This window comes from Salvelinus sp. IW2-2015, unplaced genomic scaffold (genome assembly GCF_002910315.2).
Source record: "Salvelinus sp. IW2-2015 unplaced genomic scaffold, ASM291031v2 Un_scaffold560, whole genome shotgun sequence".
NCBI lineage: Eukaryota > Metazoa > Chordata > Actinopteri > Salmoniformes > Salmonidae > Salvelinus > Salvelinus sp. IW2-2015.
In genome coordinates, this window is record NW_019942573.1 from 865,266 (window position 1) to 872,012 (window position 6,747).

The 6,747-nt window shown below is 43.5% G+C and overlaps 1 long non-coding RNA gene across 1 annotated transcript; it reads left to right on the top strand.

Annotated features, from left to right (window-relative positions):
* Nucleotides 1–2,260: 2,260 nt before the first annotated feature.
* On the top strand, nt 2,261–6,403 carry LOC112068534 (uncharacterized). Its single transcript, XR_002893594.2, has 2 exons — nt 2,261–3,654; nt 3,805–6,403. It is a non-coding gene; the product is annotated as an uncharacterized lncRNA (long non-coding RNA).
* The last annotated feature ends 344 nt before the right edge of the window (nt 6,404–6,747 follow it).

A 6,747-nucleotide genomic window follows, 5' to 3' on the forward strand; every position in this document is an offset into this window, starting at 1 on the left:
AGTGAGCATAGCCTTGCTACATTGAGAAGGATAAGCCGCCGTAGCAGACATGGGCTCTCAAGAGAGACAGGCTATGATGCTCACTGCCCACAAAAATGACGGGGGTGGAATGAGTACTGCCACTGTCCTTTATTCTAACCCTTCCTTGCCCAATGTATGGACCATATAAATAGAAGAGATCTATTTTTCCCTTCAGATTACCAGATCAACAAAAGAGTTCCGAAAACAAACCAATTTTTGATAAACTCCCATATCTCTGGGTGAAATCCACGTGTGATCCATCACAGCAGCAAGATTTTGTGACCTGTGCACAAGAAAGGGGCAACAGTGAAGAACAAACACCATTGTAAATACACCATATTTTATGCTTATTTATTTTAACTTGTGTGCTTTAACCATTTGTACATTGTTACAACAACTGTATATTTATATAGTATGAACATTTGTAAGTCTCTTTTTTGTTTTTGAAACTTCTGTAATGTGTAATGTATTCTGTTAATTTGTTATTTTTATTTTCACTTTTGGTATATTATCACCTCACTTGCCTTTGGCAAATTGTAACACATGTTTTCCCAGCCAATAAAGCCCCTTGAATTAGATTGAACTTGAATTGAGAAGAGAGTGACAAAGAGACAGAGAGAGTGACAAAGGAGAGGGAGAGCACAGGACAGAGAGAGAGAGAAGAAACAACCTGTAGAAGGGAATAGAGAAGGACACAGCAGCCAGATTTCATCTATCCTTCTTTCATCTCATCTTGTTTTTTCTAGTCGGTCTATCAAATGGCTCAAAGAACGTTGGTTATGCTGTGAATTCTCTAAGATTGTTTTTCATATTGTACTAAAGTTTCCATTCGAAGCTTCTGATGTGACATCACAAGCCTATATGACGTCACCCTGCGTCCTTCCGCTGTTCTATTCAACCACCTCCCATAACGACTGTCGCATTGGGTCCTCTGTGTTGACTAAACCACCACAGTGTTTACCACGCGCCCGGCCCCACCAACTTCACATCATTTCTCATCAGTCCTATAGCAAGAGATGAAAGAGATTGTTTAGACAGGAGGGAGTGGCCCTTCCATCCATTCCTACAATACATTCGCTCCTACAGGGGCCTTGTTCTGTATGGTCTCTCTGCACTGTTCCAGTGGGTGTGCGTAACAACTCAGTCATGCCTTCTGGGAATATCATCTGACACACTCTTTCATAAAGTTGGGAACGAAACGGCGGCCGGCGAGACTAACTGTTGTCCCAGCCTGCCGCACTTTATGTAGGTGCCAAGAAACCCTCATTCAACAGTATTAAAGTTGACAATAAAGTGTGTGTGAAGCGAGGGAGTGCTGTCTGCCTTTTGTCTGTGTGTGTGTGTGTGCACTAGTGTGTGTGTGTAGTGTGTGTGTGTGTGTGTGTGTGTTGTGTGTGTGTGTGTGTGTGTGTGTGTGTGTGTGTGTGTGTACTGAGTGTCTATGTGTGCCAAGCAACAGTGTATGTATGTGTGTGTGTGGTGTGTGTGATGTGTGTGTGTGTGGGCATGCGATGCTGTATCTGCGTGTGTTGTGTGTTTAATGCCTACCTCAGTTATGGGTGACGGGGGCCATCTTTAGGCACATCCACCCCACTGTCACGTCTCGACTCGACACACCACTGTCACGGTTTCTCTGACATCCACCCCACTGTCACGGTCTCTGATTGACATCCACCCCACTGTCACGGTCTCTGACATCCACCCCACTGTCACGTGTCTCTGATTGACATCCACCCCACTGTCACGGTCTCTGACTGACATCCACCCCACTGTCACGGTCTCTGACTACATCCACCCACTGTCACGGTCTCTGATTGACATCCACCCCACTGTCACGTTCTGACTGACATCCACCCCACTGTCACGGTCTCTGATGACATCCACCCCACTGTCACGTCTCTGACTGACATCCACCCCCACTGTCACGGTCTCTGATTGACATCCACCCCCACTGTCACGGTCTTCTGATTGACATCCACCCCACTGTCACGGTCTCTTCTGACATCACCCACTGTCAGGTCTCTGATGACATCCACCCCACTGTCACGGTCTTTCTGAATGACATCCACCCCACTGTCACGGTCTCTGACTGACTCCCCACTGTCACGGTCTCTGACTGACATCCACCCACTGTCACGGTCTCTGATGACATTCCACCCCACTGTCACGGTCTCTGACTTGACATCCACCCCACTGTCACGGTCTCTGACTGACATCCACCCCACTGTCACGTCTCTGATTGACATCCACCCAACTGATCGCTGGCCTTGACTGACATCCACCCCACTGTCACGGTCTCTGACTGACATCCACCCCACTGTCACGGTCTCTGATTGACATTCACCCCACTGTCACGGTCTCTGATTGACATCCACCCCACTGTCATGGTCTCTGACTGCACTGTCATTTAGGAATCAGTCACCCAACACTGCTGGCCTCTGACACACACACACACACCCAGGCACGCACACACACACACACACACACACACTTAGGAACAGCGAAGAACACAATGATATTAGCAGGAACCTTCATAACCTGTCTAACATTTTTGCCTGAACGCTTGTAAAAGAGCTTGTATTGTGGCCAAGTCAATATGATTCTGTTTTAAACAGGCCATATAGCCAAGTCAATATGATTCTGTTTTAAACAGGCCATATAAAATATGTGCTTATAGGTCTTTTAAACTTGCCAAGAGAAAATACATAAAGAGCTTGAAACAAATTAGCCAGAAAACTAAATGAACATGTTTCATAATTATGAATACTTTTATGATTTATTGTCATTTGTTTATTTTTTATGGAAAGATGGAGTGTAGAAAATGAAAGAGTGCAGCTTTATGGAATTATGCTGTCGGTTTGGTCTTTCATGAGGCTGGAAAAGTCACATGCATGTTTTTATGTACGGGAAACAGAGTGAATGGAAAAACAATGCCAACCAACCTACCATGACTACATCTTAATGATAGGCTGATAGTTTTAGCTCAACCAAACATAGTTGTCATCGTCTCCTAACCACACACCGGGTATCGACGTTGCCCTTTTAGGCACCGATTTAGGATCAGTTTACTCTTCCCCAATCCCAACCTTATCATTAGGAGGACAACCACAAAACTGACCTTAGATCAGTGTAGGAACAACATCATGTCCCACAGACCCACTCCGTATAGAAGTTCCCATAGGCACAGATCTAGGATCAGTTTACCAACACTAAACCCAAACCATTAGGGAGAGAAGTCAAGCTGAACTGAGTATCTAGGGGCAACTTCATCCTCCTCTTATAACTCAAGCGGTAACCGCCCACGTTATGCCACACACACACACACACACACCTGACACACACACCTGACACACACACACACACACCTAACACACACACACACACCTGACACACAAACACAAACATCTGACACACACCTGACACACACAAACCTGACACACACACACCCACCTGACACACACACACACAAACACCTGACACACACCTCCCACCCTTCCTTTGTCCTCTGTCCCTCCCTGCAGGTGGAAGTGAACCCCTCGTTGGACATGGCTGAGTCAGACTTCCAGAACAACGTGATGCGTTGCCGCTGCAAGTACGATGGAGGCCGCGTCTTCATGTTTGGCTGCCACGCAGGTGAGGGGGTTTACCCACACTGACCAACCACAGGAGTTKCATCCCTCCTTCACTACGCTACTTCAATCTATTTCTACTTCATATCCACACAAAAATGTTATTCTAATATTTGTCGCTCTCCCTCCCTCCCTCCCTCTCTCTCTCTCTCAGGTGATGCATACAGTCCAGAGGTGGAGGATCTGTTTGAGCACCAGCGTCAGATCACCAACAACTTCCTCTAACCAACYGAACAACAGAATAACTAATGGGGGARCTCCATCCAACAGAACAACGAATGAGAGACTTCAGAACAACCAATCAACCAATGGGAGTTCTCAGGGCAGAGCTTCGGAACCACAGCTCATCTCAACTCACCCAATCAGGGGAGAGGAGCTGGAGGAGAACCAGGAAGCCGGGGTTGGAATGGACTGTGGGAGGGAGGGGGGAGGAAGGAAGAGGGGAGGGAAGGGGGGAATTGTTTCTGAAAAGGTCAAAGAAAGAATCACCTGAACGTCAAGCAATCATCGCACCTTCACCATCGCTAACCATATCTCTGAGAGAGAGAGTATAGACAGAGACGTATACAGGACTTATGGGTAGTTGTGACACGTTTCTCAGTTGGAATCGGAACGTATCAAGCTGTCACGTGTCAGGTGTCACCATGGCAACGCGGAGTTATTTACAGATTTGAAATGACGGAAAAACAACAAGGTAGTTCCCTAAGATTCAGACATACTATGGTTATGTAGCACAGGAGGCTGGTGGCATCTTAATTGGGGAGGATGGGCTGATAGTAATGGCTGCAACGGAATTAAATGGAATGGAATCGAACACATCAAACACGTGGTTTCCATGTGTTTAATAACATTCCATTCACTCCATTCCAGCCACTATTATGAGCCGTCCTCCCCTCACCAGCCTCCTGTGATACTTAGGAAGGTTACACTAAGGTACATGAATGAGTATTACATGTATGTTCATCAAATCACAAACTGTGTATATTGTATAAGATGGTTGTYCCTATTTAGTGACAATGGGGCAAAGCTACCTTGTTTAAAGGTACACTCAGTAAGATGGCATTGTTATACATTTTCATACAAAAAATTAGGACCTAAGGCTCTTTACCAAATGCGCCCTGTATGATACAACATAAATATACACATTAAACACAAAATATGTATACACACATTACAATACAAGAACACAGTCATGGGAAGCACAAATAAAACATCACAAATCACCCAGAAAAACGGTTACATTCATCCACAAATAAAACCCCAATCAATASTTTAAATTGCCCGAACGGCACCAGAACATCAAGATGAAATGTATTTGGAATTTTGTTCCAGCAATACGGTGCATTAAAAACGAAAAGCAGATTTACCTAGCTTGCTGGAGACTCGAGGAACCTCAAGAGTTAACCAAGCCTGTGAACGGGTTAAGTAACTCAGGTGTTAGATAAGACGGAAGTTTATGAAGTAGGGCCTTGTAAACAACAAGGGTGTCTTCCTGCTTGCAGACATTTTGAATTCTGTTTATATCTGTGTATGTGTATGTTATATGGCTGAGTCTACCTTTAAGTTGTCTATTGTCTTCTCAATCTCAGTCATGATCTTATAAGATAGTATAACAGACGCATGGAAACGTATGAAATTGGATTCGCATTTATTGTTGTCCGTTTTTGTCTGTCAAAAGTTCAACTCAAGTCAACTATTTCTGGAGGAGTTTCATACGCACAAAGGCCGTCATCTTGTACGTTTTCTTTCTATAGACAATCATCTCGGTTGTCCATTTTCCATCAACGGGATGCCCTCCATTGAAAAACCATTGGCTCAAGCCATAGTTTTCTCACGCAAACTTTCTGTCGGGCCACAGCCTTAGTAATTGATCAGGGCCCGGTTTCCCAAAAGCATCTTGAGGCTAAGTTTATCTTAGAACTGTAGGATCCTTGAGATGTTTTCAGGAAACCGGGCCTTGGTAGATTCTCTCGTCCTCTTGCCTGTTGTCCATCCATCATCAAATCAGATCACCTACTTCCTTTAAAAACTAWCCTTCATGTGCTTTCATATATCTACTTCACAAATGCAGTATTTATGCAATACAAATGCAGTATTCGCTGTAAAAAAAAAAAAAAAAYWGTGTTTTTTGTTATATGGAAATTACATTGACAAGTATTTTTCATGGTGCTAACGTTTAGCCTTTAAAAAAAATCTATATTGTAATGTTTTGCAAATGTTGTTTAATATGACCTCTCTAGAGTATTGTCCTGTAGGTTTGTAATTTATACTTTAATATTATGTACTTTTGACTTAAAACGTTTTGTCCCTTTTGTAGTTGTGTTTTTCATAAGGTTGCAAAATTCTGGTAACTTTCCCACGAGTCCCAGGTTCTCCAGCAACCCCGGTTGGAAGATTCCTGGAATCAYGAAGTAATAAGCAGGAAATCTGGGAAATATAGGAATCCTACAACCGGGAATTTTGGAAAAGTTACCWGATTTTTTTATTTGTTTTTGCAACYCTAGTTTTGTATTGTTRATGTTTTATTACGATAAATCCTATAGTTGCTGTCATCAGTCTGTTTTAACACCAGTGAACCTCATCATACAGGTAGATATATTGGGACCGTTGCACATAGGGCTCTGGTTAAAAGTAGTGAACTATGTTTTGGGAATAGGGTGCCATTTGGAAGGCACAGTGGTTGTACCTAATAAGTAGTGCACCTGATACTTGGCAAAGGTGGAGAACAATAAACATCAGATTTCCAAACGAAATGGCTCTTTTGGTACCTGGTCATTTGAGTGTATAACATTTGATGATCAATACTATCATTAGCTATATAAATGTACATTTAAACTCCTCATAATAAACCGTGAGAAACCTTTCATTCGTTCAAAAAGAGCCGTGTGGATATAGAGCCTTGACCTCCATCCTYACCTAGGGAACATAGAGGCTTTACTGCCGTTTCCAACCTCASACACACTGGGACKTGTRCGCTTTTACTCAACCAATTAGGGCACGCACTCAATATGCTGCTTATTTTAGCTGCGGCATGCTGAGATGAGTGTGTTTAAGTTTTAGTCAGTGTCTAACTATAGCTGAAATGCTGTAGTCAGAA